Below are 24,201 nucleotides of genomic sequence, written 5' to 3'. Positions count from 1 at the left end.
TTGTAAAACAAGCTGGTTGGTGTATGTGATATGGTGCCCATGTAGGAAAATCTATATTGGAAAAACCAAAAGAAAAGTGAAATTAAGAATTACAGAACATGAAAGCTCTATCTGAAATGGCATTTTGACGGTCCTGTTGGTAGGGCATTTCAAAACAGCAGGACATAAGAGTGATGAATTGAGATGGTCCATCCTAATGAAAATGAATCCAGACACGAGTAAGAAGACACTCTCACTGGTGCAAACCTGTTTAATTTTTCTTACCTGCAACCATGAGGTTGGCATGAACGAAATTATCGATTGTCATTCAGTAAATTAATGGAGTGGGTAATTATAGGCCTTATCTTAGATTAGTTGATGTAATGTCATGATACATGGTTATTTAATACACTGGTACGGACATTTTAAAAGTATTTGAATCCTGGTCATGCTATGTTTATCATCTACATGGTCGGATGAGTTACTACTGTGTAATCCAATTTATTATGGTCTGTGACTATAATCCGAAGTAAGTGTTATCTCGTTTTTCATGTCCATCCATTCAATCTAAATGTTGACTAGGCTAAGATGGCCGACCCCTAATGCAGAGTTAACCATAGAATCTACATAGGGCTCAATAGTCGAGACCATAGAATTATTGCCAAATACACACGAGGCTCACTCATGCAGCCAACTCAAACTACCACAGTTGGATAAACTGTTGTTTCCATCTAGAGGTAAGCCATTTAGGATCACATTGACTTGGAGATTTGATATAAGAGTAACTGCACGTTAGTTGACTACATATATATACAGGGCATATATATATACAGGGTGCACATGGGTAACCAGTCGCGATAATGTCCTGAATCTTCTGAACAATTAGTAGTCAGACTGAGTGTTATAGACACAGAGTTTGCACAATCAGAATGTAGTCGTTTGCGTCTGATTGCGTTTCTGCCCTCTTTTTCCAGCTCAATCAATATGGGAGACTGAATTAACAAATCACTATGGGGGCGCGCCAGCAAGTTAATTACTGAAACCAGTAAGTAGCGGATATTACACACCATTCATGTTGTGCAACGTAATTATTGTGATACCAATTTGTGACCAATTAGTATCATGTTACTATTACAGCACCGACGTCATGCCCGATTGACTATATATTGAAGATATCTCACTCACTGATTAAATTGCGAAGCGCAGACAGCCAGAACCACTGAGTATGAGTAATATTTGGAGAAACATCATGAAGGCTTTTACTTATATTGTATGCTATATCACATGAAGTAACGCTGGGTTGAGGATCTAACTGAACTGTGGTGTTGTGTTTCTTCGCAGGATGTTTTTGTGAACGATTTTCCATTCATTGGCTTACCAGGCATATATTTGTTATTGTCTGAGGTAGGCGTACATATTATTTCATTTGCTTTATGATATGTACTCCCTCTTATGAATTGTTCAAGAGGGTTAATCTTACAGAAATACTAATAGCTGTCTATTATGTGTTTTGTGATGTAGGGAACGAAACAAGAGTACATGGTTGTACTCTGTCAGAGGTCAACAGAGTCTACTAATAAGCACCTGATTAAGATCTGTGTAGATATCTTAGTTACTGGTACTCAATATAAGAGAACAACCAATTGACAGTCTAGATGGCCACTACATTACCCCTGAAGAATTTTCCAAGAATAATGTAATTGTTTTGGAGGAATTAAACATGTTAGGTTTAGTATGATTGTTTGTGTAATTCAGTGAATTGTGACATTTCAGAGTGTTTTTTGTAGGTTGTATCATTGTTTGTTTTAAACAAGAAAACTGAGTTTAGTGAACTACACTGTTTAATAATTTTTTGTATCAATTTTTGTAAAAAATGTATGTGGAGCTATTGTTGTGGGTCTCTGATTGTCATCGAGTACATGCACTGATAGTTTTAGAGAAATATTACTTCTTGTGATCTTTTAACTTGCACTAGTCACTTTATAGGTTGAGTGGAATGTATTACGATATTCACTTAATTGTTGTTGAGAAAGATTAGGTTTTTAGATGATATCTTAGTCATTAATACAATTTTTATATATGTATAATAAAATTAGAGAGTGATTTATTTATTATTTTTGTTTTCCTGTCTACTCAAGCCATGTCAGCATTGTTTCCTATATCACAAAAGATTGATCCAACACATATATGCCCTAGGTCTGGTGCTGTTTAAAGACCACTTCAAGAAGCCACTTATGCATCACCTACAACACGATGCATTCAGGTTAAAATCTGGATGTCTAAAACGTCCCCTTGCAGTGTGTAATCTACACTTAGCGCTATTCATCTCACCTGTAGAAAGCAACTGTATGCACGGAAAGTGGGGCACAGATCTGTCGAACCAGTCTGTTGCCTTGCCTCCTTGATAGTTAAATCCGCAGCCGGCTTATCCATGTGACCAGGAAACCACAATCCTGTCACGTTGTGGAACGTCGTAGTGACTGCCATCTTGCAGTGGTACTTGTGTAACTACAAGTGAAGTACATCCATAGATTTCAGAAATAAAATAAACCATGCAACTTTAAATTTACTTTTGATTGTGTAATTGAATAATTACTTACACAGTGCACCCCTGTTCTGTATGTTACTTTTCCCCTTCCTGGCCACAAGAAGATGGCACATACTTTGTACACTCATTTACACCCACCGAATGTAATAACCGGCCTCATTACAAGCCATTCTGGGATTTTCTCTTCACTAGTATTGTCCCCTATGTGGTTCCTATTAGAAGTCACTGATTAGAAAAGCCACATGCATGTATTTCAGACAGGTTGGTCACTGGGGTTTTATCCCCCATATACAAAATGTCAAAAGGAAATGGCACATGTGTTGTGCATTCAGTTATGTTATATTTATTTGTTTAGCAAACCTGCACACAAAAAGGGTTATTGGCAGTGAATACAATCTCACGCCACTGAAGAATTCTATGAGGTTATCTTTGCAAAAAGTATAGTGTCTTTTCTGTCACAAAAGATGGCACACACAGTTACAAAATCTGAATGTAATGTCCTGCCTTCATACAATTATAATGTTTTATCTTGACAACTATTATTTTTCCTTGCCCATCAAATACAATGGGCATACTATATTACAACCAATGATTGCAACCTCCTGCTTCCAAGCAATGCTAAGAATTCTTCTTCTCAAGTATTTTGTCACATTCATCTCAAAATGTTGGCCCACTCAGTAACAACTACTAAAACCAATCAACTAACACAATACATTTCTAAAAATAATAGCTAATATTTTTTTGGGCCTCATCACGAGTTGGGCTGTAGCCCTTAAATGCAGTGGTAACGCTATTACCGTTGCATTTTAGGGCGGCCCGATCATGAGTTTGGTGCTTTTTGCTGGAGGTAAAAATCCCATTTAGCATCTGTTTCCCGCAATATTAGTGCTGGGGCAAGTAGTGCCCTCCAGCCCCATTGGCTCCAAAGGATTTACTGCCTTACCGCTACTCATGATCCGGCGCTAACAGCGACGGACCGAGTAGCGGTAACACTATTTGTGTTGGGTGGTATTACTGCCAGGATACAACCCAACTCATCATCAGGTCTTTTTGTCTCATCACAAAACTTTGCAACAAGTATTTTGTCTAATCCATCATAAAATGTTGGCACACTAAGTCACAGGTATTGAAAATATTCTCCTGTCCTAAACGTTTCTCTGATTTTCTCTTCTCTACTGACATTTTCTTCAATATAAAATGTTGGAACATTCAGCTACAACCACTGAGCACAATCATCTGTCTCCAAACGATTCTAAGAATTTTCCTTCTCAACTAATATTTTTCTTGTCACACATGTTTGCAAATAGAAGTTTCTCTCCTCCTTCACAGAATGGTGGCACACTCATTTACAGCCATTAACTGTAATCTCCTAACCCAAACCAGTATTCTGTCACAAAATGTTGACAGACTCAGTTACAACCATCAAATGTAATCACCCGCCACCAAACAATTCCAGGTTTTTTTCTTCACAACTAGTATTTTGTTTCATCACAAATGTATTTGCAAGTAGTATTTTGTCTTGTCAGTCAAAAAATGCTGGCACACTCAATACACACGCACTGGATCTCTTGCCCCTAAATAGTTGTATTATGTTCTCTTCCCTGCTAGTATTTTTTCACATCCATTACAAAAATGGCACTCTCAATTACAGCCACTGAATGCAATGACGTTTTTTTTCACAACTAGTATTTGTTTCATAACAAAATAAGATGGCACACTCTGTGACAGTTAAGTTTGTGTACAACATTCAAATTGGTCACTGAGATTCTCTCCTTTATTTTCGCAAAAATTACCTATTCTATTTCAGTGTCTTACCTCTCTCACAAGGAAATCATATTTTAAGTGCCTGCATCTCCCAAAACAAAATCCTATGTTATTTTTTCCCTCTCCCTCTACTGCTCTAGCAACCTCCTGCCACTGCCTTTGGGAATAAACACTAATTTGAAATGCACATGCCATAGTCATAGCATTTTAGCCTAAACTCACAATTACCACTGTACCTAAACCCCTAAGGGGATGCCATATCGCTTATTGATAAAGGGTGCGCATGCCTGCTTGTCCTCCAGGCTCTCTTGGCTGTGTTTGATCTGGTCAGCCATCACACACTACTGACCCTCCTTTGGGTGTGAAGCCACCCCATCACTTGAGGAGACCCTTGGAGTTCCATTCTGTCCCCAGTCATCTTTACACTCTGTATGGAATGGCTGGGCACACTCCTAGATGACCCCCACATCATGATATACTAGTGCACAGGTGATACTAGAGGTACGTACCTAAAGGTTGGGGGCCCACACGATATTGCTTGTATTCTCTTAAGCCTTGAAACCGTTCAAACATGAATTACAAGTGCCTACTTAAAGTTTAATTCCACCAAGACTAAATGAGTATTCCAGGGCCACCCCTCCAAACATTCACCCACCCAAAGGTTGATCCCTTTCCTCTCCCTCTCAGCAAAATCCTTAGGCCTCTCCGTGGATAGCAATCTAAGCTTCCAACAACACATTACGAATAAGGCTCAAATGGCTTTGTGTGAGATCTCTCCACACCGCAATATCAAGCTCTTCCTCCAGCCCCAGAACTTCTGAATGGTGCTGCGGGACCTAGTGACGTTGCATATTGATGGGGTAACACCCCCACGCAGGGCTACTGGGTGCTTGCCAGGCCCCCCTCAAAATATCACAGCACGCCATGACTCGCCTCGTCACCAGATCGAGGAAATTTGACCAGCTTACCTCCACCTTGCAAGAATGATACTAGCTCTCCATTCAAGCTACTATTAGGTTTAAAACCATGTTTCTCACATACAAGGCAACCCTGACCAGCATGGTGACATACCTGATGGCCAAACTTAAACATCGGTTGGCACACAGTCCTCTCGCAGTAAGACATGAGACTGGAAAGTAGACTGACTCAAAAGGGGAAAACTAGGAAAGAGTCCTTCTCATGGTATGCTGCAATACTTTGGAACGCCAGCCCATCGGAATCCAGACTGCTCCAAGTCTCCTTCAGTTTAGGAAAGAACTGAAGACCTGGCTCTTCCAACAAGACATTGCTTTAATCTAGATTCCTGTTTTCTTCTGCACACACCCATCCATATATTGTGCTCTGATCATTTTTACTAATGTTTACTTGATGACTTGTTAAACGCTCGCTTCCAATCTTTTGCTCTATGACCTGTACAGTGCTCCCAAGCTAGGTTTGCACTATAACAATTATAAAAATAAAAAGAATAACAATAATAATAATAATAATAATAATAAATTATAAATTGCATATATAATACATTGTGAGTATTTGACCCAACACATTCTGTCCTTTTGATGGATGGTGTTGTGCTCCGCATGTTACACACACATCACTACATCAGGCTCATAATCCACCTGAGCTATCTTACTGAAATTCACATTTCTGATCTGCTGAGTTCATGGATAGCTCTGCAGTTAGCACCCCTGGATACATTTCATGGATTGACATCTGCATTTTCATGGATTGACATCTACATTTACCTATTTTGAGTTAATTTATTTGAATTTTAGTATGTTTTATTTGTAGATATTTTTGACTACTCATTAATTGTACTGCAACATTTGTAGATAGATTTGTCTCACTTTCATGGAAGGTAAATTTGATAATAGAAAACCCTTAGGTACATGCCCCACATTTCTAATAAAGTTTCCTTAGTTAATTGAGCCTCTAAGGCTATGCTCCTAAATAAATACTGTTTCATAATGTTTGAACTACCACCTCGTGATGAGTCATCCTACTTATAGAAATCCAGGCTTCAGTTCCATACCAAAAGCATTCCATACCAAAAGAAATCTGCAATCTGTACTGTTGCAATAAGTGTAACTGAAGTGTGAAGACAAACGCTCTTGCAGAAACATGAACTATGTAATTGCTGTTGTATTAAAAAAGTGTAATTAGCATTGCATTTCCATTGTTTCTTGCACATAGAAGTCCACGTTGATTTCCTTACTTCTGGGGCAATATTACGGACATGCTTCACTGGTGTCAGGGCAATTTTGCACATTATTAGCATAGGGGTAAAAACTGCCCGACTAAAAAACTTACACTTTCAATTAATGTTTGCATCCAGACAATATTTGCCCTAGTTCCTGGTACAAACACCGGGTACATTTTGCATCGGCGCAATAATCCATTGAAACATCTGTATTTTGCCCTAGACCTAGTGCTAATATAGTGCAAAATTGCTCTTGCACCAGTGCAAAGTTTCTGTAATACAGTCCCTGCTGTTTCTGTGAATAACTGCAGTGCGCAGACTTGTGATGCTGCAAAGGGTGGTAATGGCACACAGATGAGAGAAAAGTGAATACCAGCTCAATGTCTGAAAAGAGGCTGGGTGTAGAGGGCTCATTTTGAATTTTGAGGTGCATACTATCAGGTGATTTGAGAATATATATTTTTTTAAAATGTGTGTTATATGCTATGCTGAATCCCATTTAAAGTTTGAATAAGTTCCAAAAGCACTGAAGTGCATCTTAAGAAGCACATTGATTTAGTTTGTACATAAAAAGATACACAATGTACTAGTACATCAACAACTGAAAAAGTTGCTTTTGATACTAGTGACGCAATACAAAGTTATCTGACCAACGCGTGTTTCACTCGAAAGTGAGCTTCTTCAGGTCCTCGGCACTTTTGCCTCACTGATGTCCTTTAAGATAGTATTTCTAACATTAATTGCACGTAGTAGCTTCAAATGTCTGTTTCCATTCTTGCGTCATTTTAAATTGGGGGTGCCTCCTCTTCAAAGGGAGATTTTTCAAATGATGGGGTCAGATTAATGTAGATGAATTTTCAAGTCTCACTAGTCTCAGGGTTTATTCTGATTATTATTTTATTAATCAGATTTCAAGCAAAATCATGAAGAATGTATTCTTTATTGTTTCCTCTTTAGTGAATGGTGTCCCAAAAGGAACCTGCACATTGAAAAGGTCAAGCTTGCAGTCCGGTAAGAATGCCGTATCCGGTAACACCGGCATGTTTCTCTGCATCTTTACCGGACTGGGACACTCGTAATGAGCCCTATTGTGTAGATTTCCGGTGGTCTTTCCAGTTCAGTCCCGCCTGGGCTAGTGAGCTGGCACATGGGAAGGCTGCTCAGCGCGTGTGCTGCAATGAGAGTGACATTGGATGGCACCGTCAGCGCCAGGGGTCGTGCACTGCTTCTGTGGCTGCAGAGGGCTGCCCCGAGTCCCTCTCACTGCGCGTGTGTGATCGTGCCACCTACGCTTTTTGGAATTTTAGAACCGGTGTGTATATTCACAATGGATGCTGCGCACTGCTGCACATTTGAACTAGTGTGTACACTAGTGTTTTGGTTTGCACTCACTGCCTGATCTTGTAAATCGAGCTGTGTTTTGTCCGCCCGATTTTCTCTTATCTCTCTACCCACCTCGCATTCTCTGTCTGCATGTCTCTCTCTGCCCCTTTCTATTTCCCTGACTCGCTCACGTTCTCTTTCTTTCAGTCTCTTCCTGATTCTCCTTTTCTCCCTCTCTGCCTGCTCGCCTATTTTTCTCTTTATTCCTCTGGCTGCCTCTCTCCCTCACTGCTCTGAAGTATGCCATGAGAGAGAGGATACAGGACCTCTCCAACCCCAAACATTACATGTTTGTACACTTTCAAACAATCCGACCCAATCGTGTTCTTTAGTGTCACAGGTAGTCTGGGCGCGCCTGCCTGGCGAATGTCCCGGGACACGGACTTTTAATGAGGTTTCCCGGCGTCTGAGTCCTCTGAATGGAAGAGGCTGGTACAGCATGAGACACCGATGCCATTTCACACAGGTAGCCCTCTTAGTTTAACGGTTAACCACAGCACAGTGCGAACGAGAGCCACAGACAGAACGGATTTCAATTTTGAAATGGGACGGTTTTAAAATAGCACGATGCGTAAAACCCACCTTTTTTAATATATACGTCTGCCAGAGAGTTCCCCGCTGCATATCTGTTTCTGCTGTTATCCCACCTTTTTCAGGGTGGGGGTGCGGAGAGAGCGGTAACGGGATGAGGGGGGGGGTTGAGGGGGGTTGTGATTCAACGCCAGACAGTTCCCCGCTGTACATACCTTTTCTGTACTTCTGTGTCTGCAGTCCAGGTCCAAAGCAGGGAACTCTTCAGCCCAGCATGGGACTATTCAATGATATCCAGTCAAAAGGATCCTTCTTGTTCAAAAGCAGTCATTACCAAAACAAACAGACACACAACGCGCCTCGCGTCCGCGTTCCCAATGCAGGGAGCAGATGGCGCGCAGAGACACCCCCTGGAAAAGCTCTGGCTGCGGCGGCGTAACTCTGCTCCTCGGAACGCTCGCATTTCCTCACTGAGCTCATTCCTCGGTCCCCGGCAGTTTCCCCCCAGACTGTGATTCTAGGAAAACACCCACTGCAGCTGCAGAGCTGCCCTGCAAGGAGCAGAACGTCTCTCAGACTCCGCTCGTTTTCCTGCAGCCCTTCCTTCAGAATAAACCCCGGGCTGGTGCGCGAAAGGGGCCCTAGACGACCACACTGCCTGGAAACTATTTCATGCCTCTAGCTGGGCGTCCTGCACGCGTGAGAGAAATACGACGGGGTGGAAAATGCACGGAAATCCGACAGACAAGGGAAAAGTCGAAGGGAATGAAAGTTTCTTCAGTCTGCCTTTGGTGGGCTGTCGCGGCGCACGCGTCCGCCCCAAGACGTAGACGTTGATCTATCCCCATAGCCACTTGATTTACGGCCATTTTAGGGCAACAACGTCGCTAAGGACAAATCAAATGCTCAACACATTCAATTAAGTCTGTGGCATACATCACAATCTTGATGTAGTACGATACCTTGTCATAAAAGTACACTATGCTATAGCCACACGTGTGTACAACACACTCCACTCAACAACCACAATTACCTGCAATGCAGCGAATGCAGTGTACACATTTTTCGTTTTTCTACTGCAATGACATCAGTACATGGCACGTCCACATTCTGTAAAGTTCCTCACCCACAGTGGCAAATTTAAGACAAAGGGCTGCCTGGGCAGGATTGATAGAGGGCCCTTGGTAGGAGAAGCTTTTTGTGGGAGGAGTTAATGGCTATCACAAGGGTGTTATTGAAGAACTTTAGGGACAAATGTCTTGTGTACTATTAAATTTGTGTTTTTAGGCGTATGACTGGTTGGAAACAACCTTGTCACCTCACCAGGTCTTGCTGACAAAAAGTGATTTGCACAGGATCACTCAATTTGTTCAAGTGCTCCTGTGAACATCCGACCAAAATCAATCTACTTCCTTTCCTCTCCAAACTCCTAGAGCGTGCTGTCTACTCGCAGGTATCCTCTCATCTAAACTCTCACTCACTTCTCTCCTCTCTTCAATCTGGGTTCCGCTGCGCTCACTCTACTGAGACTTCTCTCTATGTCCCTAATGCCCTTCTCTCCGCAGGGCTCTCCAAACAATCTTCAATACTTTCTCATTCAGATGCCTCTGCGAATTTCAACTCTGTTAATCATTGTCTTCTTCTGCCCTCCCTTTACTACCTTGGGTTTTCAGGCTTAGCTCTAAAATAGTTTGCTTCTTACTTATAAAAGCGCTCCTACTCTGTCTCCTGGTCCAGTCCCATCTCTCCCCCCATTCTCCCCACCGCAGAATGCCCCACGTCTTAGTCCTTGGTCCCCTTATTTTGAGTAATTCCTCTATTCCTCCATCTGTTCTATCTTCTGTGCCATTGCACACACCTATCTTGTGCTAAATGCCTGTCGGCACTCCTGATGCAGCCCCCCAGTACCATGAGGTGAGGCTCTGCCAGTCTGCATTTGCACCCACCTATGTTGTTCTATGTGCCTGTCGGCACTCCTGATGCAGCCCCCCAGTACCATGAGGTGTGGCTCTGCCAGTCTGCATTTGCACCCACCTATGTTGTTCTATGTGCCTGTCGGCACGCCTGATGTAGCCCCTCATACCATGAGGTGAGGCTCTGCCAGTCTGCATTTGCACCCACCTATGTTGTTCTATGTGCCTGTCGGCACGCCTGATGTAGCCCCTCATACCATGAGGTGAGGCTCTGCCAGTCTGCATTTGCACACACCTATGTTGTTCTATGTGCCTGTCGGCACGCCTGATGTAGCCCCTCATACCATGAGGTGAGGCTTTGTCAGTCTGCATTTGCACACACCTATTTTGTCCCATATGCGTGTGTGCACGTCTGATGTAGCTCCCTGTACCATGAGGTGAGGCTCTCCCAGTATGCATGTGTACACACCTATTTTGTCCTAAATGATCATATGCATGTCTGATGTAGCCTCTCGTACCATGAGGTGAGGCTTTGCCAGTATGGATTTGCACACACATATTTTGTCCTATATGCTTGTATGTACGCCTACGGTCCCCGCACACCATGTGATAAGGCTTTGCCAGTCTGCATCCGCACACACCTATTTTGCAACATACGTGTTCCTGCACTTCTCTCATGCTCTTTCTGTAACTAGCGCCTAGATGCCTCTGGGTTATGTGCGCTGAAATAAATGCAAAAATAAATAGATACATTTCCTCTTTCAATCTATCTTGTCACTTCTACGCTGATGGCACCCAAATCATCTTCTCGTTCTCTTCCTTTTCTGATTCTGTTCACTCCACTGTTTCTAGCTGTCTTTCTGCAATCGAATCCTTAATTCTGAGCTACTCTTTCTTCCAGCCAATGCTCAGTCTCTTGCTCCACCCTCTCTCCTATTCCATCTACTTCTCTTTCCATCTCATATGATACTAAATATCTAGGTGCGATGTTCAAACCGTCTTTATCCTTTTCTGTTCACCTTTCTAGTACGGGTTGGAATTGCCATTTCCATCTCTACAATCTTAGTTGTGCTTGTCCTTTTCTATCCTTCTCTGCTACCAAACTCTTTATTGCTTCACTTATTTTTTCCCATTTGACTATTGCTGTGCACTGTTAGTCGGTCTTCCTACCACTCATCTTACACCACTTTGCTCTATTTGTGATGCCTTTATTCATCTTCTCTTCCTTCTTTGCACTCGCACCTCCATCACTTCCTCTCTTTTGTCCAATTCTTTTCTTCCTTTTAGCTCTCGTCTCTTGTTCCATTTTCTAGTTATCGTCTTTAAGTGCTTTCATAGTCTCGTGCCGCCCCACCTTTGTTCTCTTTGTCTCGCCTGTGGCTGCAGTCTTAATTCCTCCTTGCGGTTCCTGCTCCTCCTTGTATCTGTTCTCTTTTCTGCTTTCTCGCTCCTCAACTTTGGAACTCTGTCCTTCACCTCAACATTCGCTCTTCTCCCTCGCTGCATCTATTCTGTACCCGCCTTAAGCCCATATACACTCTACATTTTCATACTAAATTGTGCTTCTCTTCCTGCATCCCTTCTCATAATCTTTGTACCGTAATTATCAAATGTGAAGCACTTTGGCGAAAGTGCTATATAAGCTCAAATAAATATAAATATAAAATACAATAAGTTGAAAAACTGTTTTCCCTTTCCATCTCTTCAGACCTTCCAAAATCACATTCTCTCCTGTACTCATTCCCTTCCAGAATCCTTAGCTCTCCTCTTTCATCTACTACATCTTCCATCTGTCCCCATCCTTCTCACACTTGGTTAAGCGGTGAAGCCGGAATTCAAGCCTATTCTGAAATGACGTACTTGACCAAGTATCATCCTAGTTCAAGTTGGTACAACTAGGTATTAATGCTTGAAGTACTAAAATAATAGTCAGTTTTATACAGATCACATTATGAGCACCCAAGTCACATGAGACACTATTCTGACAATGTATAGATCATTGTAGAAGCATGTTGATCAAAAAGTGTAAGGGGACAATTTTGTTTTGAATCTTAAATTGCATGAAGTGGACCACTTTTGTTTGTACTTTTGTGCAAAAGGGTAACTGCGTACAATTTGAGTTGTTTCCGCCAACTAGTGGAAAAGTAAACAAACAAAGGTGAAATCACATGTAATGATCACTTTTCCACTGTGCCTCGAGAAGTTTAAATGCTACCCACAATTAAAGATTGTGGGAGCTATCTACAATGTGCTCCTTTGGAATCTGCTTGCTTTTACCAGGTTTAAAAGTTAGGTGGATTACACAGGAATCCATTGGTTTTCACCTGCATGAAAATACATGCCGGTAAAAAACCAAGCAGATTTGGCAGACCTGGAAGAGCAAGCACATATTTTAAGCCGACTCTGCTCTCCAAATTCACGTGCCAAATTATACAAAAATCTGTGCTGCACAAAAAGCAGTGATGAATGCTTTTACCACCATTGTTTCAATTCCGCAGGACATAGAAAATTACCCTATATGAGTGTTCCTTTATTTTCCAGATTCTGAATGAAAGCAAACCCATTCCAGCAGGCCAATGAAAATAACCTACCAAGAATCTCCTAAAGACTCAAAGTGAATTAAAAAGCATGATATGGTCATTGTTTCACATTGTTTGCAGTTTGTTCTATACCTTCATGATATTTAATTTCCCTACAATCATAGTTTATAGAATTCTAAGAAGAAAAGTCCATAGTATTTCTCACTGCCATTTTCATATTAACATCACAAATCATCTCCCATTGTAAATGGCCTGCTTGTTAAGACTGTTAAAAAGATAAGCTCTCTTTGGAGGGCCATGTGTAGACTGGGCTGTTTGCCTTTGAGGGTAGAGAGAGGCAGAGCAGGGGGGATTTTCGGGCAGTTGCCCACTGAAACAATGCTATTTGAAAGCATTGACGCTGCTACCAAGCCGCTTGCACCCTAACCACTGGTGCTCAAAGTGAAAAGGCATCACATTTGATACCCTTCTGTTGTACCCCAGTACACAGTGTTGTGCCCCTACCAACAGGTGTGATGCCAGGTTTCGCAAGTGTCTGTGTGTGGCCTCAAACACTGTGGCAACTAATGCTGTTACCTTGAAGAACCCCCTGCAGTATCAGAGTATTGGGGACGCGTTTTCCGAGTCACTCTAAAAGTCATGCCAGAAACACTCCACTTCTTGTACATCTGATAAAAAAAGAGAAGCTAAGATCACTTTTCTGATCCCTCATTTTACCCATCACCCCTACTCCCCGATCCGTCCCAGCTCCTGTGATAGTCCCACATCCTTATTTGTAACTCCCTGGATATGCCCCCTATGTGCAGCGCTCCATTGCTTCCTAGTTAGGTGTGTGCTGTATATACATATTAACTAAGAGGGAACATCCCACCTCCGCTTTCCTGGTGTTATCATAGACACATTGAGCTATTGTAACATTGAAGTAGCATGCTGGAGGCCAAGGTATGTTCATAGGCAGTCCATGTACCCAGTAGTGATGTACAAGTTGTTAAAGTACATGGAAGGGGACCCACCGGTGCCCACCAAGCAGGGAACACTATTGTGGTGGTATGCAGTCTCCGGAGTACAATAAGAACTGGGAGTGGGGTGGCACGGGCTGTTTCATTTCAGGAAGCAATGTTTTAATACCTCTCCTAGAAAACCAGACTACATCACTGTCCTTAGGCTTCTTATTATTTTTCTTTCAGAAGACTTTTCCAGGCCACCCCTTTCCCGTGTTGTCTGTGGACAATTATTGTTCGTTATGAACTGTACTGCGTATGTGTGCCAGAAACGGTTAACTATGAGCCCTTTTACCTTCTGAAGTAACTAGCACAAGGCCGTTGGACTAAGGCCAGTTGATCATGCCAGTCTAGGCCGCATCGGACAATGAGCCGTTCATAGAAGCCGGAAGTTGTCACAGAGGTGCAGGCTATGTGCCCCTAACCTGATAGTGAGATAGGAAGTACATCTAATAAGTTACAGTGAACCTGAAGTACACTATCCTTGTTATACACCATTTTAACATGGATAGAGAAGATGGACTGAGGTTTCTGCTTGAATACAGTTTTTAAAATGGGGACGGGGGCCTCATTAGGACCCAGGCGTTAAGGGGTTAACAGCGCCGTAAAAGGTGTCAGCGCTGTTAAAACCTTGACGCCTTACTACGAGGTCCCTTTGCGGGACCCGACCTTGAAGGCTGGTTTAGACCAGCCGCTAAAGTAAGGGCCGGCAAAGGGACTCTCGAGGTAAGTATGGTACCGCAATTTGCGGTACCGTACTTACCGCCTTTCCCATTCCCATTATGCCCTATGGGGCAAAAATGGGAATGGGGAAGGGCCATGGTGGCATGGGGAATTACCGCCCGCCAACCTTGGAATGGGGTGGTAATTCCCCATTCCGCCATGCCGGACTCCGGCTTCGACCATGGTGCTAATAGCACCATGGTTTTCCGCCGGAGTCCTAATGAGGGCCAGGGTAAGCATTACACAAAGCCTAGCATAGATGTCCTCAATGTGTCTATGGTTATGTGGTTAATGCTCCATAAGCAAATGAGTCTGGATGGGGAGTCGAGTCAACTGTGGGCCAACGGGTTAATGGTCTGACCTGCAAGCCAACTAATAAATCCTTTGTGTATGCCATCATCGAACATGAGAATGTGAGCCTGATCACCCCGACACTAACAACTGTGACTGGTAGGACACGAGGGCCGGGGACCGTCCACCTGCATGCTCCCATTCCACACATGACATCCCTCACTTTGACATCACACAGGCAGGCATACAGATGCTCAGGGAGAAGGAAAGGGAAGCCAGACACTACAGCTTTGTTCTAATACTCTGTCAGATGTCCGAACAGGAATATTTCCTCATAGTTGATCGTTATCCATGTACATATCTATGCATTTTGTCATCTGCCTTGCCACATCAGACTCCATTGTATATCGGGCAAGAAGAAAGCTAATTCGAAAAGAGCAAAATTATTGTCGCTTTTGTGACAACAAAAATCAAAAAGAGACTTTGGAGCACTGCATGGTGTTTTGTGAGTGGTGAGTTGTCAACGAATGAAGTTCTTTAATAATAATAATAATAATAATAATAATGATAATAATAATAATAATAATAATATTATTATTCGCTTTCACATCTTTGTACAATTGATCTGATGGATCCATGGCAGAGTTTATTTTCAAGTACAAAATTGGCAATCAGAGTGGCCATAGTACGATTCTTAGTCTCAATTTTTCCGGAAAATTTAGATTGATAAGTACCTTTGGTATAAATACACTGAAAAAATGATTGGAGAATATTATGTTTCGTGGTGTAATTATGCGTATGCATATTGTTTTATGGTTTTAGAAATTGATGTGAATGTAAATGTGAATTGTTTTCTAATTTATTGTAAATGTGAAACTTTTGATGTAATTTGAAAGGTTGATTTTATCAACCAACCAAATAAAAATAATAAAAAAATAAAGTATATCGACTTAATGTCAGCACGCTCTCTCCACTCCATGACAATCAACGCATCTGCAGGGCCAGTGCACACTATAATGTGCTCGTGTGCATCTCAGGACCGGCATTCCGTCACTTTCTCTTACGTGCTGCAGAAACAGGGCCGCTTGGTAGCGGACTCCGTCTTGAGCACATTATAAAACTGCTCGTGTGCCATGTACTTCCGGTTGGAATGAAAAGGCTGAATCACATTTCCCAAACAGTCCCACAAGTCTATAGGCATTTGATGCAACCAGCGCGTGTTCGTTATCAGTGTTCTTTTCCCTCCCCTGAAGACCATTCATCCTCATTTTCTTGTCCAGGCTGGGAACTTGGATGGAAATGTAGTTTTGATTAAAACCAGCCTCAGTGCTGCAGAGCAGTGTGGAAGTCAGCTAATAGAAATAACTACTTTGACATTTATTAGTCTGTGTACTAAAAATCGGCATCAACAGCGAGAAAACACTCTATCATTGTATTTAGACTTTTAGATCCGTCTGTCCCCCGGGCCCATACGCATGTTATCACACATTTATCAAGAATGTGAGAGACCCACAATGTGCATTGCTGCAATCATGCCTGTTTCAATACCACAGAAGGATTGGAAACAAGAAGGAAATGAAATGAGCTGTAAACATGTGCGTCCAGGTACAGATCAAAGGAAGCCCAATGCCACATTCATCACTTAGGGGACAGAAACAGTGGGAACCATAGTGCACTGGGATCCAATGTTTCAAAGCCCCACAAGTAAGAGAAGCATCTTAAAATGAGATTATCTGTTGACTGAAAATGGATAAACGACGTGGAACAACAACTGGGAAAGCAATAGGACGACATAGTTGCATAAGGAGTGGGGCAGCCATCAGAAAGGTGGAGCTTGGTTACTGACGCAGACTTTTCCGAGTGCGTTCCCAACGGGCCATTTATTTCCATACGGTTTTCATTGGCATTTGTTGAATCCAGTATCCATGGTCTATATAACAATTACAACAAATCCCTACAATTACTTGTCATAGCAGAAAAAAGAAAAATCCCCCCTCTACTGAATCCTACGATTTATTATTTTACTCAATACAGGCATAGTCTCTACATTAGAGCTGTAGCCAGTGCAATATCATGGGTAAGTTATTCAGTTCAAGCCTATGTATCCTCGAATAGTGTTCATAAAATCCTCGCCTGTGACCAGGTTGACATGCTAAGATGTTCAGGATAGGATCCCATGTCACTCCGAACCTTTGTACTGTGCCCCTGATAGGGACCGTTACCTTTTCCATAGCCAGTCTCTGCTTTCCTCCACATTGCAACAATGATCATTGTCGAGCCTGCATTACTTTATTGACTAGATTATATCCATGCATTTGTTTCTTTTCTGTGTCCACCATAAATCCCAGTAGAGTTAGATCTGGTGTGCGTTATATTCCTACTCCTTTCTTTAATCACTCCCCAGAATGAGTTGAGTTCTGGGTGACTGCTCATAAAATGCGTTAGGGTCCCTTTAACTCCACATTGTCTCCAACGTTCGTCTCCCACTTCCCTGTTCATTGAATGAAACCCGTCTGGTGTGTAGTTCCATCTGTGCAGGAGTTTAACCTGTGTCTCTATGTGCTGCATGCATATTGTGCCCTTCCAGGGTCTTCTCAACATGTCATCCCAGTTTTCACTCGTAATATCTTAGTTTAGCTCTTGTTTGTGGAATGCCCACTCATCCCTATTGTTAAATCTTTACCATCAGCCCACTCGTGGTTTTTGTATCTTAAAGTGTCTTCTCTATTCTGGTCACTTTCTGATTTGCTGCTTCTTTGTTACTTTGTGATTGACCCAGTGCCTCAGTTGCTGAAATGACATCTTTCAGTTTCATGCAGGTTAAAGACCTCCTTCCATTGAATAAGAGCTTTCGCATTGCTTTGATACGAGGCCTCCCATTCTCCTACATCCCGTTCTGTGCCACTGCTCAAAGCCTTTATCATTTAGGGAGGATGTAAAGCGTATTTTTTCCTGGACTGGTGTAAAGGGCAATGGAAAGGTTATCAGGTCTTGCCTTTGCAAGATCATATCCCATGCCTCCATAGTACCCTTTGTGATCCTGTTTAGGTACAGGCCCCTCGTTCTTTGGTTTTTTGACAACCACGGTAGCCTCCATAAGTGTTGCTCCACCATTGCCTGTTTAAGAAGCAGCTAATGCGTTTCTGACTCACTTTGCATCCATTCTGCAAGTATTTTAGTCTTTGATGATAAGTAGTATTTTAATAGACAATCCCCCCCTTTTCCTACTAGCTGACATCCTCTTCTTACTTATTCTTGGTTTAGACAATCTCCACATAAACTAGGAGATGAGTTGCTGGATGCCTCTCAAGGTCGCTGCAGGCTTAGTTAGGGGTACATTTTGAAACAAGTATAACAATCGCAGGAGGATATTCATTTGTAGGATTGATATCCGCCCCAGCCATGAGATACATAGGTTTCTCCATCTCTCTAGGTTTTAATTATATTGATAATTTCTGGGCAGTTATCCTGTTTTAGCATATTGACCTTCTCCCCATATAAAAGTGATCCCTTTTTTCGCTTCCTACACCATATCATTGGAGGGTAAGATGTTGAATATTTCTGAGTTATGCATACTTTCCTTGAATCCAGATACCTCCCCAAACGTTCTATCACTTTCAACGCTGCTCTTATTGAGCGACTAAGGATTACTATCAATGGTATAACTTCATCGCTCAATACATTTATGTTATGTTTTGTGGAACCTGCTCTCACTCCCTCTATGACTTAATTCATTCTGATTTTTTCTGCAAATGGTTCCATGACCATGGAGAGGAAAAGCAGAGGGAAGGGACATCCTTGCTGTGCTCATATAAGAGGGATGGGCTCTGTCTTGGGTCCATTTACACTTACTCTAGCTTTTGGATTTTTATAATTGGCCATAATCATATTTATTAGTGTCCCATATCAAATTGGTCAGGACTTTCTTTATTAATTACCATTTTGCTCTATCAAATGCTTTTTCATTATCTAATGATAATAGCAATGACTAGTCCTTTCCCCCTGTTTGCTTGTTCTACTTGGAGGTTCATTCTTCTGATGTTGTCCACTGCAGATCTATTCTTTATGAAACCTGATTTATCAGGCTCAATTAAGTGTTGCATAAACGAATCTAGACATTTTGTTATTATTTAGAAGAGATTTTGGTGTCTACATTGAGTAGAGAAATGGGCCTATATGAGGAGCATTACATGAGGTCCTTTCCTTCTATCGCTGAGAGTAGGATATTTTCCTCCAGCATGGACTTCGCTAATGAAAGGAATTAGAAAGGTTTGCAATACATTCTAGTAGGTTGGGGGCCTAATGGCCTCCAGGATATCTTCTTTTTCAGGGGACAGGTCCAGCCATTTCCAGTTGGATTCTGACAGTTTATCTAGCCTTATCGAGACCAGGTATACTTCTTGGTGTTGACCATCCAATTCTTCTCAATAACATTTCCAGAAGGGATATTGCTTGTAGTAACTTTCCTGCATTTTCAACCCTCAGCGAATTCAGTTGCCCTCTCTTCTTCAGTAGGTTTCTATAAATATCCTGTGTTTATTTTTGTTAGGTAAGAATTTGTAGAGTCCCACTGGTGTGGGACTTTACCCGACTTATCTCTTCATATTAGGTAACCCACCTTTTAATTTAGGCCTATACTAAACAAGTCAGGCTTATCTTAAGAGGGTAATGTAAGCTGTACAGCTATATAATGAAATTAGTAAATACAGGTGTCCAAGTAAACACACACTTAAAGTTATAGTACAAGTATGTATTTATATATACACAATGACAATTAGACAATCGTTAATAAGCAGTAACTAACAGTAACATTAATCCCACAGTTAGGATTCAATTCAACAAGTACAATAAAATAGGTGAGTAAAGTTTTCCTATGCTAAACATATTCCAGCATACTGACTGATGTCATTTGAGGTCAGTATTTGCACTTACTTGTGATCACCATTACAATACAATATTGAGTTTCAAGGAGGGAAAAGTTAGATCAGAAAATACTTTGTAAGTAGTAAAACAGATTCTCCCAGAGGGATGTAGGCAGTCTTTTATCCCAGCAACAATAGAGTTCAACAATTAAAACCTGTAAGGGAACAAGCACTGCCAGAGTCAATAGGTTCAGAAGGGGGCATTTAGGGAGCCAGGACAGCCAAAGTCAATGGGCTAGTTCAAAGTTCTGATGCACTCTTCTTAGAACAATGTTTTAAAATAGTCAGTAGCTCAGTAGAAAATCACAGTAGCTCAAGAGGAGCCACCTCGAAGAAGCACAAGCTGGGAGGCAGGTAAGTTGAGTTCAATCAAAAAGGGTTTAAAATAGCACTCCCCAAGCTAGGAGGCACCACAAATGGCAGAAGGTAGATGTACCCCAAGCCTCACAGTACCTGAGAATTGAAGAATTGGTTACAACTGGATTGCAGTGTAGCAGACCCTTGTGCCTGGTCCTTGGTCGTGGTGATGAAAGGGAGGACATCTGGCAGGCTTCTGTGGCAGCACTGGAGAGAGGGGCTCTGCAGCAATGGATTCTCCTTGATTCAGCGGCCTTTTGTGGTTTTGGCACCTTTTTCTCAGTGCCAAAGAAGAATGAGCAACGCTGGTTGGAAGTTACAGATTTGAAAATGAAATCAGGGTTTAATCCTCTGCCCTATGCTTGTCCACCCGAGATTGAGACTTTTGAAAATAGAGTTACGAATGAAGTTTTGAAGGTCATAAAGAAGAAAAATCATGCCCCAGATAATCTTACTAAAGATAAAAGGGAGGGTTTGAAGCAATTGTGCAATAGTAAGGAGATCACCATTAAGTCGACAGACAAGGGGGGTATAGTGATTCTTTCCACTCCGGATTATGACAAAGAATGTATGCGGTTTTTAAGTGATGAGGGTTCTTATATTATACTATGTCAAGACCCCACATTGAGACTTCAATATGAAATCAAGGGGCTTCCACCCATGCAGAAAAAGAGTTTTGGATAAGTGCGGAGGAAGGCCGTTTTCTCAGAAGTAACTACCCTAAGAAGGCGGCGTTCTATATTCTCTCAAAGATCCATAAGAGTATGATTAATCCATCTGGGAGACTCATAGTAGCAGCCATTGACTCCCTGTTAGAACCCTTGTCAGTGTATGTGGAATTTTTTCTTAAACCCTTTGTGGTCACTATGCCATCATACGTGAAAGACTCAGGGGATATGATTAGAATTATACAAAATGCAGTGGTAGACATGGACGTTGAGTCCCTATACACCTCCATTCCTCAGATGGAATGTCTTTAGGTGTTGGGTAATTTTCTGAACAAGAGATCTGAACCACATGTCCCCCCTACAGAATTAATTCAGGAATGTGCACTGATTGCAATGACCGAAAATTTCTTTTTGTATGAAGACTCACTTTATAAACAGCAGAGGGGAGTGAGTTTGGGTGCAACATTTGCCCCGGATGTTGCTAATTTATTTATGGCGGATTTTGAAGAAAAGTATATTTTGGGTGGACACAGTTTGCTTAAACAACGAGGTGATCTGTGTGATAGTTTGCGAGCCTGGCACAGATGCATCGATGATGTGTTCATGGTCTGGAGGGGGACGAGTGAGACATTAATACAATTTCACCAATGGTTAAACACCTGTGATAGGAATATCAGATTCACCATTGATTGGCACCACATGCAAGTTAGTTTTCTGGATCTGTTGTTTCAAAAATCTGGTGCCAATTTAATAACTACCCTTTTTCGAAAACCTTCAGATAAAAATACTTTACTTCATTTTTCCAGTTTTCACCCGGTAGGTTTGCACCAGAATTTACAGTATGGCCAATATCTAGGTATACGTAGACATTGTACTGCAAAAGAAGAGTTTAGCAAACATGCAGAAGGATTGAAAGAAAGACTTCTCCAGAGAGGATATCCTAGGAAACTAGTTAAGGATAATCTTAAGAGAGCATTTAACACCAACAGAGAACAATGCTTGCAACCAAGAGAGAAACAGAAACAGGAAAGGTTAGTTTGTGCCACCACATTTAATCCAGTAAGCAATGAAATTAAAAAGATTGTGAACCGGAATTGGGACCTAATAAGACAACTAGGGAGTTTGTAAAAAAAAACTATTTTTGCTTTTAAGAAAAATCAGAACTTAAAGCAGAGATTAGTACACACGTACACAGATACTAACCATGAACAAACTGTATTTAATCAGTGGGGTCTAGCACCTATAGTGGGCCATCAAAAATGTGGGAATTGTGTATCCTGTCCGTTGACAGAAACACGCTATGAGTTTAACCATGGGGCCATAAAATGGAAATTGAATTCTCATATTAACTGTCGAATTAAAAATATTATTTATATCATTAGATGTCCCTGTAATCTAATGTATGTAGGTAAAACAACGAGAGAGGTTAGACAGCGTATAGGGGAACACCTTAGTTGCATTCGCAACAGAGTAGCCGATAAGCCTTTAGTTGAGCACTTTATTCAAAACCATCATAATGATACAGATCTTAGATGGTTTGTTCTGCAGAGTGTCAAATTGCAGAACAGAGGCGGAGATATAGCAACAGTGTTACACGAAACAGAACAACGGTGGATATACCGTCTGGATACGGTGAAATATGGATACAATATTTCCATGGAGTGGAATGCACTAATCACTCATTGAGTTTCTTTTGGATCTTACTATCCAAAGTTATAAATGGGGACCCTGTATTTCGTTGATGTATACTTTACCAAAAGGTTACTCATTGTGACTAGCTGTATGATACCATATGACTATCCAGAGTTGCGATATATGTGGATGAAACATATATTCATTGATATACCCACGTCCGGTTCATGGTAGGTGAATAGGGGTGTAACCATTAGAATTCCAAGCCCAGCCACATGAAATATATAGACGGGTTTTACGAGACATGCCCTTGCCTTGAGTTTAATTGGAGCGAGATTAGAATAAGAACCCCCCATTGTGTACATCACAACCTAGGTGTGGCAAGCTGCAACGGGATGCATTGGGATGTTCGGTGCCGAATGCGAGATAGGGGACAAGAATAGTCCTTTCATTAGTTCTATGAGATATAGAGAGGTAACCTGCATTTGAGTCCACTCTCTATACCCATGATCTTTGGGCAAAAACTGACATGCTAGCGATTCATGACGGTCATGGGAATCATGCCGGGACTAGATTAGTCCTTTCTCTAGCTCTATGAGATACATAGAAGTGATCTATAGTAGAGTCCGCTTTTTATACCCATAATTTGTGGGTTAAAACAGAAGTGCTAGTGCTCTACGGCTGTTATTGGAATCACGCAGGAAGTTGCAGTACGCGAGTGAGCACAGAGAAACTAAACGCTAAGGTAAGTGGGAGCGAAATGGGAGCATTGTAAGACTGCAAGGGCGGTTTTCCGATTGGAATAACTAGTTGTGAACAAGAAGACATCATTGGATTTGTTCAAATGTGGTTACACTGATATACCTGATTCATTTTTTGATTCATTGCAGAGATCCACTTACACAGAAAAGACTATTGGAATCACTACCCAGGAAATTCAAAATTTCTAAGAATGTAAATTGAAAACAGCATATAGAGATGTAAGTATGCTAGTACATCTAATAGAGGATGAATCTCCTAGGCCATAAGAATGCTCTAATATCACAGTTTTCCTATTATACAAAGTGGATCTGAATCATCTAAGAATCTATTCATATAAGATATAGTCTGGAAACTGAATAACATCCCACAAAGAAGGAATGAATATGTTTGAGGATCCATAAAAAGTGCCTTTGATGTTTTTTTGAGTAAGTACAGTGTTAAATTGTAGAACACTAATCCTGAATAAGAAATTATAGCTGCAGATCTTGCAGCTTTTTTTTGCATTCTAGGTGGGGTCAGACGGTGTTGACTATCATATATTGATGTGAATAGGATTTATCCATAAAACAACGTGGTTACAGTGTTATGAAATATCACTAGAAACACGTTGACCCAATGATTACTATTTAGAATCATTACAAGTGATTAATCAAATAAGAGGGAATGCCCATGAATTTGTTATAATTGTTGTGTTGAATATTTGTCCAACATATTTTTAGATCTTGATATTGTATATTATCTTTTAGGTGATGTAACTCAGCCTACTTGATTTAAATGGGGATAAAGAAGCTCTCTAATTTGGTCCTGACAAAGGTTGCACTAATAAGTGGGTGAAGAAGTATGACTTCCCTATAGACAACCAAAACACGTGTAGACAGAAAGATCTGTCTGTGTGAGTACACAGACAGTACCATCAGACCATTTGGTGGAGGACAATTTTTATAAGTACAAGGAGATTGTTTTTTGCTGACTAATTGGGTCACACAGATT

At 41.4% G+C, this 24,201-nt stretch overlaps 1 protein-coding gene across 1 annotated transcript in view; it reads right to left on the bottom strand.

Moving 5' to 3' along the window:
- LOC138515307 (rho GTPase-activating protein 7-like) overlaps nucleotides 1-8,989 on the bottom strand; it is a 957,199-nt gene extending 948,210 nt beyond the window's left edge. Inside the window, exon 1 of the mRNA XM_069630211.1 lies at nucleotides 8,618-8,989. The gene's annotated coding sequence lies outside the window, so the exon portion shown is untranslated. The remainder of the gene's footprint in view (nucleotides 1-8,617) is intronic.
- Between the last annotated feature and the right edge of the window lie 15,212 nt (nucleotides 8,990-24,201).

Source organism: Ambystoma mexicanum, chromosome 6q, assembly GCF_040938575.1.
Source record: "Ambystoma mexicanum isolate Mex_15411 chromosome 6q, UKY_AmexF1_1, whole genome shotgun sequence".
In the NCBI taxonomy this organism is placed as follows: domain Eukaryota; kingdom Metazoa; phylum Chordata; class Amphibia; order Caudata; family Ambystomatidae; genus Ambystoma; species Ambystoma mexicanum.
The sequence above is the reverse complement of the archived record's forward strand: the minus strand, read 5'-3'. Positions and strand labels throughout refer to the sequence as shown.